The sequence below is a fragment of the Desmodus rotundus genome, chromosome 10 (genome assembly GCF_022682495.2).
Source record: "Desmodus rotundus isolate HL8 chromosome 10, HLdesRot8A.1, whole genome shotgun sequence".
In the NCBI taxonomy this organism is placed as follows: Eukaryota; Metazoa; Chordata; class Mammalia; order Chiroptera; family Phyllostomidae; genus Desmodus; species Desmodus rotundus.
In genome coordinates, this window is record NC_071396.1 from 65750726 (window position 1) to 65764201 (window position 13476).

At 42.4% G+C, this 13476-nt stretch overlaps 1 protein-coding gene across 2 annotated transcripts in view; it reads right to left on the minus strand.

The window, feature by feature from the left end:
• The window catches only part of RAB31 (RAB31, member RAS oncogene family), a 156908-nt gene that overhangs the window by 90694 nt on the left and 52738 nt on the right, over positions 1-13476 (minus strand). Inside the window, exon 2 of one of the 2 annotated variants that reach the window (XM_045187847.3) lies at positions 4670-4793. The exons of the other annotated variant lie outside the window; for it this stretch is intronic. The gene's annotated coding sequence lies outside the window, so the exon portion shown is untranslated. The remainder of the gene's footprint in view (positions 1-4669; positions 4794-13476) is intronic. 2 annotated transcript variants of the gene reach the window in all.

The following is a 13476-nucleotide window of genomic DNA, read 5'->3' on the forward strand; positions in this document are numbered from 1 at the left end:
AAAAAACAATGGTAAGCTGAGGAACCTCTGAGACATCTCCAAATGAGCCAAAATCCAAATCATACAGATGCCAAAAGGAGAAGAGCAAGAAATTCAAAACCTATCTGAAAAAATAATGAAAGAAAACTTCATAAATTTCGTGAAGGAAATAAACATACAAGTTCAGGAAACAGAGAGTCCCAAACAAGTTGGACCAAAAGAGAACCACACCAAGACACATCATAATTAAAATGCCAAAGGTTAAAGATAAAGACAGAATCTTAAAAGCAGCAAGAGAAAAAAAGAGAGTTACCTAAAAGGAGTGTCCATAAGACTATCAATGAATTTCTCAAAAGAAACTCTGCAGGCTAGAAGGGATTGGCAAGAAGTATTCAAAGTCATGAAAAGCAAGGACCTATAACCTAGATTACTCTATCCAGCAAAGCTATCATTTAGAATGGAAGAGCAGATAAAGTGCTTCCCAGGGAAGGTAAAACTAAAGGAGTTCATCATCACCAAGCCATTATTACAGGAAATGTTAAAGGGACTTATTTAAGAAAAAGAAGATCAAAACCATGATCATTAAAAAGGCAACAAATTCACAACTATCAACAACTGAATCTAAAAAAAACAAAAACAAAACTAAGCAAACAACCAAAACAGGAACAGAATTATAGAATGGAGTCATTTGGAAGGTTTGCAGCTGGGACGGGGAAGGGAGAGAATGGGGAAATGGTACAGGGATTAAGAAGCATAATAGAAACAAAATAGGGGACAAATAAGAATAGCATAGGAAATGGAGAAGCCAAAGAATTTACACACATGGCCTGTGGACATGAACTAAGGAGGGGATTGCTGGAGAAAAGGGGGCACACCAGGCAAAGAAGGACAAAAGGGGATAAAAATGGGGCAACTGTAATAGCATAATCAATAAAATATTATGCTATATTATGCAAGAAAACTAGGCACAAATTTAAAAAATAATCTGAAATCCACATACACAGAACTAAGATTCAGAAATGATCAGGAGAGATGAGGGGGGCGGGAATCCTACTAGAGAATATGAAGAAACAAGCAGAAATGAGAGCGTGAAAGTACCAGAAAGAGGTGATTAGATGCTTCAAAAGGAAACAGAGATACATACTCATTTTATTCACCCAGTCCTCACCATAACCCTTTGTAAAAGGGAACTATGGTCTTAAAGTGTATGTGAATTGCCTGCAGTCCTATAAACTAGTAAAAGCATAATGAAGGTTCAGACTTCCCTTTCCCCATATCCAGCACTCTGTTCGCCCACCAAAACCTCTCTCTCTGGAAGACATGCATCCCCCTACACATTCATTTATTTATTCAGTGTCTGTGCACTCAGCAATATGCAAGGACAAGCGATAAGAAGATAAAGTCTTGATTCCTGCAGTCAGGACACTTACACATCAGACTTAAGCTTTATAGAGGAATCAGGCAGGAGGTTAGAGTGATGGAGGCTTAGGTCACTGAAGAGGTAATCATCAATACATGAACTGGATGGCTGATGGCTGTGTTCCAAAGGTGCATTTGTTGGCTAGTCAGCTGAAATTTGGATATGCATTTTTCCTTTGAAATAACACTGTAAATAAATAATGATGACTTCCCAAACTTAGACTAAGCTGTACTCTACAAGGAAGAATCTGATACCCGTGTACAGTGTTGTTTCCATAGAAAATTTACTCTCATTTCAAACTGGAATTTCAGGCAGCAGGAATCAGACTCCTAGGCTTTAGTACAAGCAGAATGTCCCTGAATAGTAAGATCCTGGGGGAGCAAATTGTCTTGTGGATTTGGACTCCAGTAATATTATCAATAGTACAAACTTTTCAGAGGAGCAAGAGTGAGAAAAATAGTAATAAGAGCGATGACAAAAGCTGCCATTTACTGAGCACATAAAAAGTTCCAGCCACCCAGCTAGGCATTTTATATGCAAAAGCATCAGCTATTACTCTTCGGGGATTGCGTCTGCTCCATTACCTCTCTTCTACCCTTCTGGGACTCCAATTATGCCTACATCAATCTTTTTCACCTTATCATATATGTCTTTTATATTCTTTTCATTTTTCATCTTTTTGTCTCATTTTCAGTTTGGAGATTTTCTTCTGAACTACTTTCTAGGTTTTTCCCTACAATTGTACCTAATGTGAGAGTAATTTCACTTATTGATTTCCTAATACCAATTATTATATTTCTCCCAATTGTAAAATTTTCATTTTGTAGTTTTCAATTGCTTGCCACATTTTGACATCATGACTTATAGTTCCTTAAACATATTAAACATACATATTTTAAAGCTCATGTCTCATAATTCCATTATCTAGAGACTCTGTGGGTCTGTTTCTATTGTCTGTGGTTTTCAGTCATATTGGCTTGTCTCCTAATATGCTTGGTTGCATCTAATTAAGTCTCAGCAGCATCTTTTTGGAGGAGGAAACCTAAGCAATTTGTCTAAGGACATGGGTGTCAAAGCTAAGACTCCACTCAAGATCTTCTCTGACTCTTAGATGAGTGTCTAAAAAGAAGAAATGGCCTTGCTTCTAGGGCATCATCCATCCCCCCCAAATTGAGGCAATTAAGAAAACAATTACAATATTAAAAAATACCATTGCCTTCTACTGTTGTAAAATCATTCCAGATTTGGCAGAGCTGGTAGATTTCAAAGTTCAGCATTATTTCAGCCATGGAGCGCTCTGGCCCCAAAGGTGGGGTGGCTTCTTGGCGATGCTGATGTCAAAGAAATGTCCTAGGAGCTAAAGTCACTGACATATTTATCCAGAGTGAGCAAAGATGAGTGCCAGCGGCTCCTTCTCTTTCGTCTCCCCAGCTCTTAAAGAAATCCTTATGGTCACCATCTCTCCTCCTGCCTTAATTCTCAGATAAATTAAAGAAGATAAAAAAGAAAGAAGATATTTCTTAAATGGAGAAGAGGAAGGTCCATAACTCATTCACTTCCATTATTCTTCTAATAGCCCTCACTGCCTCTCTGCATTTTCAGAGAGCAGTTTGCCCCAATGTGCAAACTCTGTGCAGCTAAGCAGAAAGTTTATGTAATGAATCCAAGGATGTGTGACTTACTGTTTTAAAAAAATTAACATAGTTTTTTACTTAAATCACACTTCCTACCAAAAGAACTAATGTGCTTATGCCACCTTTCTTTCCTCACAAGTAATGCATGTCTGGGCTCTTGGATGGGTAAGAAGGGTCACCAGACAAATGACAAAGACACAGGCTCCCCTTGCCATAGAGAGAAAATCCACTGACTCCATGAGTTACCCAGCCTACATAGGCACCAAGGACCAAATGTTGGATTTATTATGTTCTGTAGGTTTTTTAATAAAACCTTCAATATTCACTGTTCCTGAGTTGCAGATTTGGCAAGGGTAAATAATTATAATTGCAGTAGGCAGCTTCTAAAATGGTTCTCAGTGATCCCCTGTATGTGGCCTGGACCTAACAACTTGATCCTAAAAAACAGAATATGGCAAAAGCGATAAATGTCACTCCCAAGGTTAGGTCATAAAATACTGTGAATGCCCTTTTTCTCATACTTCCGCTTGCCCCCTCTCACTGGCTTGCTCTAATGAAGCAAGCAGCCATGCATGGGGAACCAGAAGGCAAGGAACCGAGAAAAGCTCCAGCCAATAGCCAGCAGGCCTCAGTACACACCTACAACAGGTTTCTAGCCACTGCTTCCTGCCAGCAATCACCAAGGGAGTTGCAAGCATACCCTGGCCCAGTTCCATTAAGAGGTAACAGCAGCCCCAGCTGACACCTGATTGTCTGCTTGTAAGAGACCCTATGCTGGAGGACCCATAAAGCTATGTCCACAAAACCATGAGATAATAGGTTCATTTTGTTTTAGGTCACTATAAATTACATATATATATTATTTATTTATTTATTTGAGGCATAATTGACATACAAGTATAAAATTATATTAGTTTCAGGTATACAGCATAATAATCCTAAGCCAGTAAATTTGGGGGCAACTTGTTACACAACAAATAAGTACTACAGATGTAGTGGATAACATTTATTATGAAGCACTGATTCTGAACCAATTTTATTTAATCAATACAACAACCCTAGTAGTACTCTAAATGGTTATCCCCATTTTGCAGAGTAGGAAGTTAAGGCTGTGAGCAGGTCAGCAGTGTGAGAGGTTGGCCCTCAATTAGGGCAGATTTGTACAGGACTCACAAGACTCTGCCCTAAGAGCAGCGATTCTGAATATTCCTACAGAACTCCACTCCCAGGTCCATGAGAAAGGAAAGATATTACATTGCTTTAACTGAAAAAAACTATTTAGAGTGATTTAAGCACTGAGGATAAACCTAAAGACAGTGAGTGAGCTTGCCGAAAGAGATACTACATAAAGCAGTAATTCAGTCTTAAGGGTAAACTGCTAGAGAAGATATCACAGCATCCAGGAACAGAAAACAAAGAACTGGAGACTTCAGAATTTGCTGTTAAGATCTCATCATAGACATTTCAGAGTTGCTTTGAGTAACCAACACACAGCTCCCTGTGAAGTATTGTACCATTTTACTGAGTGCCTTTTCATCTCATTGGAAACAGTCATCTTCATTTGGTATTATTTCCATACACTGTGAGTCAACAGGGAATCCAACCTCAGGGAATGGGCTGTTTTGGTTCTTCCTACCTCTCCTCCTCCCCTCACACACCAAGCATGAGCCTTAGGAACCAGGACAGGGCATTTCAGAGGGAATGTAGGAATGTTCTCCCATCCAGCAGTTGGGCCACGGCCAGGATGGTGGTGCCTGAACCTAGAAATGGGGAGAAAACATTGGGGAGCTTGGTTCCTCATCTCTTGGCTTTAGATAATCATATTAACACACCTCAAAAGACCCTTTTAAAGAACAACTCATTAAATTGACCCTAAATCTCAGTGGGAAAAAAGATGGAATAGCAAAGTCTTAGAAATACAAGGCAAATGACCACCCAACAATTTACCTGCCCTCATACTACTGTGAATATGTGTACTGGGACCACCACAGGCTAATGCTCCCCCTTCTCATCATTATCTTTCCCTCCAGTCAGGGGGCTTCTGAGCAGATACAATCCTGATAACTGACACATCAACACAAAAGAGCCACAGCACCCAAAGACCACAGAGCATTTGCCCCTTATTAGAATGCAATGCCACTGCTGTTATTTCTATATCACCATAAACGGTGTGAACAAAAAAGGGCTATGTAAAGAAACCCAACAAGCTCAGTGATCAAAAGTAACAAGATGATCCAGTCATAAATTCCTAACTGGGCAAGTTGTGGTGGGTAGTTCCACCCTAGTAAAAGTTTCATCTTTGCCTTAAGAGAACCCCTCCATTGTTCTTGTGATCTAAGACAGCATATCTTTGAAATGCCAGAGTAATCTTTTTCAGACCCCTCAGAGGGATAACCACCCTCGCAGGAGCACATGCACCAAATGCCTCCTGTTATCTTGTTTGCCCCCATACCATCTCTATTGACTGTAAATGTTAAATGTTAACTATCCTGCACCACCAATGTAAAAAAAAAAGTCCATTTTTCTTTTTATACTATCCCAGAGATTTCTCCTCTTTGCTTTCTCCCACCTCCTTAATCTACCACCAGTGGATTTCATGTACCTTCCTTACATTCTCTCCTTTGATTCTAAGCAATAAAATGAACTGCAACTTATATTCTCCAAGGCATTTTCTCAATCCATTGAGATCTTGCTTCCAGGTATGTCCTCAGTTTGGATCTAATAAACTCTTTAAATTTTTTTCTATAGGTTTGGATCTTCTTGCACGGACAACAGGCAAAAGCACTTTCCACTCAAGTGTGAGGCAAGAGCACTGGGATTGAAACGAGGCAACAACATCTCACTTCCACCTCTCCTCTGTCTCCACCAGACATCGATCTCACACAACCACACAGCTCTTTAGTCCTGATGCCACATCGCTAGGATGAGGGTCAGAAACATATCACAGACATCAGACATCCAATATCCCCCTAAACTATATGTAAACCTTTGATAGGCAAGATTTTCTGGTGAGAAGGTCCTTCATCAGAGTCTCAGTGTCACCTATGACCTAAATATTTTTTAAAATATATTTATTGATTATGCTATTACAGTTGTCCCATTTCCCCCCCACCCCACTCCATCCTGCCCACCCCCCTCCCTCCCACATTCCCCCCCTATAGTTCATGTCCATGGGTCTTACTTATAAGTTCTTTGGCTTCTACATTTCCTACACTATTCTTACCCACCCCCTGTCTATTTTCCACCTATCATCTATGCTACTTATTCCCTGTACCTTTACCCCCCTCTCCCCCTCCCACTCCCTTATTGACAACCCTCATGTTCTAGCTGTTTGCCTAGTTTGCTCTCGTTTTTGTTTTATGTGTGGTCGTTAATAACTGTGAGTTTGCTGTCATTTTTACTGTTGCTATTTTTGATCTTCTTTTTCTTAGGTAACTCCCTTTAACATTTCATATAATAAGGGCTTGGTGATGATGAGCTTCTTTAACTTGACCTTATCTGAGAAGCACTTTATCTTCCCTTCCATTCTAGGTGATAGCTTTGCTGGATACAGTAATCTTGGATGTAGGTCCTTGCGTTTAATCTTTGGTAATGTAATTATGATGTGCCTTGGTGTGTTCCTCCTTGGGTCCAGCTTCTTTGGGAATCTCTGAGCTTCCTGGACTTCCCGGAAGTCTATTTCCTTTGCCAGATTAAGGAAGTTCTCCTTCATTATTTGTTCAAATAAGTTTTCAATTTTTTGTTCTTCCTCTTCTCCTTCTGGCACCCCTATAATTTGGATGTTGGAACGTTTCAAGGTGTCCTGGAGGTTCCTAAGCCTCTCCTCATTTTTCCAAGTTCTTGTTTCTTCATTCTTTTCTGGTTGGATGTTTGTTTCTTCCTTCTGGTCCACACCATTGATTTGAGTCCCAGTTTCCTTCTCATCACTATTGATTCCCTGTACATTTTCCTTTGTTTCTCTTAGCATAGGCTTCATTTTTTCATCTGTTTTTCGAACAGATTCAACCAAGTCTGTGAGCATATTAATAACCAGTGCTTTGAACTGTGCATCCAATAGGTTAGCTATCTCTTCGTCGCTTAGTTGTATTTTTTCTGGAGCTTTGAAGTGTTCTGTCATTTGGGCCATTTTTTGTTTGTTTGTTTGTCTTGGCGCGTCTGTTACTTTAAGGAGCGGAGCCTTAGGTGTTCACCAGGGCGGGGTAATGCTGGTTGCTGCGCTGTGATGATGTACGTGGGGGAGGGGCCGAGAGGGAGCAATGGCGCCCGCCTCACTGTCCTCCGGATTTCAATCTTTCATTCCGATAGCCACAATCAAACTGGGCCACTCTGGTGCTGGTTCCCGAGTGGGCAGGCCTGTGGGTCTCTCCAACAGCCTCTCCCGTGCAGCTGGGAGTCTCTCCTGCTGCCGCTCCAACCCCCACGGGCGTTTTCAATCAGAGGTTTGAGGCTTTATTTCCCCGAGCTGGAGCCCTGGGTTGCGTGGTCTGCTTCGCTCCCCACCCTTCGTCCGGTTTATCTGTGGGCGAATGTGGTGCCGCGGGGTGCTACCCACTGCTCTGCCTGCCCCGTTCTCCGCCACTCTGAGTCCGGCCCGCTGGGTTTATCTGTGCAAATGTGGGGCCGCAGTGTCTGCTAGTGCTCGGACTGCCTGCGCCGTTTGTCCCACACTCCGCCAGTCTCAGTCCCGCCACAGCCACGCGAGTCCTCTCCATCCCGGTGCCCGTCTCCGCCCCTCCTACCAGTCTGGAAGAATGTTTATTTTCTATTTCTTTGGTGTTGGTCCCCCTTGCTGTTCGATTCTCTGTCAGTTCTGGTTGTGCGAGGAGGCGCAGTGTGTCTACCTACGCTGCCATCTTGGTTCCTCTCTCCTAAATATTTTTAATATCCTCTGAAAACACAGATGTCTCTGAGGCCCTTCCATTCTAAGACGCTGAGGGGACATATTTCAGGCATCCTTCCTGATCTCGATGCCTATGAACACTTGGAAAGACAAAGCTACCACTGCTTATCCATCTCAAATCTGCACACTGCTTGGTCTCTCAGATTATAAATTCTGCTTCATCTTCCACTGCCCTACTTCATGTCCCCATCCACCAGGGCCATCTGGCAAATTCAGAAGATGGTGTAAGTTACACTGTCTTGAGGTCCTGCCCTCCATGCTGCACTTTCAGAGCAGAGGTGCCAGTGGTGGTGGTCACTGCTCATGCTCCCAGGGAGAGAGGCAAGGGAATGAATGAACCATCAACATACACACAGGTGCACACAGAGCAGCTTAGAATTTGGAATCAGAACAGCCAGACCACTTATCACTTGTCTGACATCAGAAAGGGAAGAAAATGACTTTCCGGTAAGTCCCAGCAGGATCATGTGTCCTTCCCACCACAGAACTCCTAGCCCAGTGAAGAACAGACAAGCAAATTGGAGAGTACCATATACCATGATGAGCGCTATAATGGGGAAGAAAAGGGACATTTAATCCACATTTGAGAGATCAAGGAAAGTTTCATGGAGTTAGGGGAATTAAATCTAAAACTGGAAGTACAAATTAGCCATGCAAGCTGGGGAGAATTGGAGAATGGAGAGACAGGAAGGTGGGGGGCAGGGGGTGGGGAAATTCCAGCAACATGATAAGCAGAGGCCATGGAGAGGAGAGAAAAGCAAAGACGCCTCCTCACATGAACATGTGGATGGAGGGGCCTGGGACTGGCAGATGCCCCTTCTGCTCCTTCCGTTGATCCCACTCTGCCTGGAAGGAATTGTCCTCAAAGAGGCTCCCTAACCCAAGCTTTACCTCCCCACTCCTGACATTCCTACATATGTCCCTGCAGGGAATCTGAAGCACATGTGTACACATATGCACATGCACCACACACAGGCACATTTGCATATTTGCACACACATACACATACAAAGACACACCCTCCACAGACACCATTCCACTGGCCTGCTGTTCACTGCCCTGGATTATTTCCTTGTCCATCCAGCTAAAGCAGGGATGGTATTTCCCAGGAGCCCTTATCTCTGTAGAGTTCTGAGTTACAGTTAGCCAAAAGAGAAATCTGCAGGAAGTCAAGACCAGCCATTACTCTGAAGGTCTTCAGCACACAGGCAGGATAAGCTTCCAGCAGTACCCACTTCTTCGCATGTCCACCTCTTCTCCCAACAGCAGCCACAGGCCTCCCTCTAGATGTAGCTGAGAGGCAATGGCTATGCAGAAGCAGTGACTGCCCACAGACATGGGTCCCAGCCCCTCTACAGGCCACTCACTGCTGGTCGTGTTGGCTTCTCAGAGCTTCCAGGAAAGGCCCCATCGGATCACCATACTGGTGCTTTTCTGATTAGAGGCATTTCCTCTGATTTTTGAGTTCCTTCTAGTCCTTCTCTTCCCCAGCCACCCATACTGGAATCAAGTGCGATTACTGTAATAAATCCCTTTCCCATCACTCAGTAGTTCTGCTTCCCTAACCAAACTCTATCTGATATTACCCACCAGGGAAAAGCAACCTGGAAACAAAAAAGGAGAAGCATGCAAATGAATGTGCCAGAGAAAGAGGTAAGCCTGGCAGTACAATGTCAGGATGGTTTAACTGTGGGCATAAGACTGGCAATCAATCAGAACAGCCCAGAACACCCACCGCCAAGGCCAAAGGCATTTGTCAATTATTCTGTTAGTGAGTTTGGACTTTGTCCTGAGAGCACTGCCAACCAAGGAAATCCTCCCAGTTATGGAACTGTAAGAGGGCTTGAGGGAAATCAGAACAGGAAACAGAGCCAGTTAGAAGGCTGTCCTTCCATTTGTTATGCGCTTATTGAGCACCAACCATTTGCTAAGCATTCTCATACATGATAGCCACCAATGTCTATTATGTTGGCACTAAGACACCAACAAGACCTGAGCTTATACTTTATGACCAATTCCATAGGACAGACAGAAGGAACAGTTCATATATCCCAACTAAACTCGAAGAGTTAGTATCCTCAGACCAGTCACTATATGAATTAACACTCACGGCTTCGCAGACTGCCAAGCCGAGATCCTGTGTGTGTAGTTAACTCTCATGGTCCTTTAACTAAAATACTAGATTATAGTGATATAATTTAATCAAATGAAACATATGCACACTTGTGGATCATATAGAGAAGAGCAAGCAGTCAGTACAAGTAGTCACATTATTTATAAGCTGGGGACATTATAGTCTGTTCACAACTTATCAACCTTCCTTACTATATCACTGTTCCAGTTAGATAATAATAGTTTTTTATCCAAGATTATTAGTAATCATCTTATACTTATGAAAAGTAAAAAATATCAAGGCCTAGTCTTGATATCACACTAATATCAGAAAAGGGACTTGCAAGAAAAGGAGGAATATGTCAGAGGAAGGAGAATTAGGCTACAGAATGGGAGAAAAACCACCCCATTACTATCATGCTGGCCTGCCTTCCTCGTGTTTTAAGAGTTCCTACGGCCATCCAGAACTTCTGCAAGTAATGAAGAGACTTTGCAAAATAAAAATAAAAGTCATCAATGAATTTCCAACTCCAGGAAAATTACTACTATTCTCCTTTTCAATCTATGCTGTTTTGAAATAAATGCTAAAATATTTCACTTAGTTTAAGAAATTTGAACAGGAAACACAAGGCTGCCCTACATCACACTACCCAACATTACAGGCTCTGAGCAGGGGTCAGCAGAGCAGAATTCCCCACTCAGGCCCACAGCCCAAGTCTCCAAGGTCAAAGATTAGACACCCTCATTTTTCATCATCCAAAGGAGAGAAATTGGCTGTGCCTGCTGGGGCTACGCATGAAAACAGACTCAGATAAGGATAAATTTCCCTGAATCGGTGTACTGCTGACAGAAGAAGTAAAGCCATGGAGATATGCTCTCTGATTGCTAAACAGCATCCTCAATTGCCTCCCCCTGCCCACACCCCAGCTAAAGACCAGCTGAATGTCAAAGAGGAAAGCAAGTGACTGCAGACGTATTCTTCACCGTTATGCTAGATACTAAATTATAGAGCCAAACTCAAGTTATTAATGCTAAGGCACAACCTTGGTGTAAAAAAATATCTGCCACCCTTCCAGCATATAAAAGTAATCTGAAACCCTGCCGGAAAGTAATAAATTCCTACTGACAGAGGTTAAGCTCAAGTGCAGTGAAGTGAACCTGGCCGAAAAAAATAAATGCATGTGTCCAGTTAGGTTGAAATTACAACTAAAACGGCGACTAAGGAAAAATTAAAGGGAAGGAATAAAGACATCAAGGCAAAATAGAGCTTCTGAGTTTCCAAGTTCCAAATCACAATTGTCAATGAGCAATTAAGCATGGTAATCATGTTATTCATGATGATGCATTTCTCTTCCACTCATTAAATATATCCTGTGTGCCTAAGCCATCCAAAGCACTGTGTTAGGTGCTAGAGATTCAATAGGATATCTCTTATCTTCTAAGTGCATAAAATACACACACAGGAACAATATAAGGAGCCAGACCTCAAAGTCTAACAGCCTAGAGAAGTGGACTTTTGCCCTGAATTCATCTTCATGACACAGAAATAAACAGTCATGTATCTCACCCAGGGACAATGTCTCTCCCGCCCTAGGATGAGACTCTTTGGGCCTAAGGGTGATTTCCTTGGCACCTCACAATTCCCCTTGCATGATGCTAGACCATGTCCTTCATTAAAAGTTCATGCAAAACTAAAGTGATTGCCTCTCTTTACCTTAACCTTCATTCTAAAGGCTTTATGGCTTATAGAGCACATTTCTGTTCAGTATTGCATTTGATATTCACAGTGACTCTGAGATATTATTATTCCCATTTTATAGAGGGAGAACTTGAGGCCCAGTGCAATTCACAGTCACACTGCTCATGGAAATGGGGCAGGGCTATTCCAGGCCTCTTTCTCCTAGTACTTTCTTTCCTCATCACTAAAGGATCTTCACTGTACATCCTGTGAAGTCAACAAAACCTAGAACCTCAGCATGGGACCACGAGGGACCTTCAAACGCCAGGGAGGAAAAAGTCTAGAGCTAAGAAATCTCAAAGTGAAGTAACAGGCAATGTAAAACTTGTAAATAAACAACTTTTGTTAACTTTGATATTAAAAATAATTTTATGCAAATAAGCATGGGCAACTAAGTAACAATCGTACAGTGCTGACCACGTTCCTCCTCATGATGTTATGAAAGTGTAACAATGCTTTTGAAATTCATGTACTGACACCCGGAAATCCTGCTTGTGGCAACTTTGAGATCTGTGGGTATAAATCTCTTTAAGAAGTTTATTTTAGGGTCAGGAAATAAAATGTGTAGTTGATGCTTCTCAAGATAGGAATCATCCCTTGTATATGTCACTGAATATTCCCAGAGATGTTGCGGGTAAACACCCTATACACAGTGTAAACATTCCATAAGGTAATGGTCCCCAGACGGCTTTGACTGCACATCCCTGAACGCAGGAAAAGTTCACACACATCCTCTAATACACGTATACTTATTTATAGTGGTATTCATGTATGACTGTACTAAGATACTACACAATATATAAAACATATACAGAAACAGAAATTTTAAAAGAATGATATAGTAGTTGAGATCTTCTCAATATTGTGACACCAGAGTATAGAAATCACTGGATGCTGAAGCTAGTGGTAGCTGCAACTGCTCTCTGTACCTCCGGATTCCACACCAGCTGTGTTCACAGAGGCTCTGTTCTCAAAGAGCCTGGCAGGTGTCACAGATGGACTTATAATCACCACACACAAGCACTGAGGGAAAAGATTCTCACAGTGTCCTTCCATGCAGAGATGAAGCCCCCCGAAACTAGAACCGTGCCATGAGAAGTGAGGCTGGAGACAGCCACCCTGTCACCCCTGCTAGGGGAAAAAGGAAGCAGCTGTGCAGAGTGCAGCACTCCAGGATTGCTAGTGGTCCTAGTACATCCTCATCTTCCTGAGGCCCAGCTGTATTCCTGCTGTTGGACTCCATGGGACACTCTGTAGTTTTTCTTTCTTTAACTGGGTCTCAGGGCATGTTGGAACCTACTGATGTCCAGTAGCAGCACAGCAGCCAGATGCCCTATCTGCAGCTTGACCCCCAAAGGAAACATCCCTAAGGATTTTGTAGATGAGCCCTGGTCATGTTAGTTATCGCCACACCCTTTTCCCCTGGGCTTCTTCCCTTTGCCATCACACCATCACACACTACTTTTTTACAGCATTAACATACTCAAGTTGGTTTCTGCAATAAGTATTGGTCTGTCTGCCTCTGGCCACGGCATCAGGAGCACACACTCAAGCATATTTCATCTTCATCATGGGCCACGGTCATGCACTGCTATGTGTGCACTCAGAACCTAAGTCACAGAAAACTATATGCACCCCCTGATCTGTAAAAGAATGTTATTTCTATACTCTAGCTTTACAAAAAATACACAAT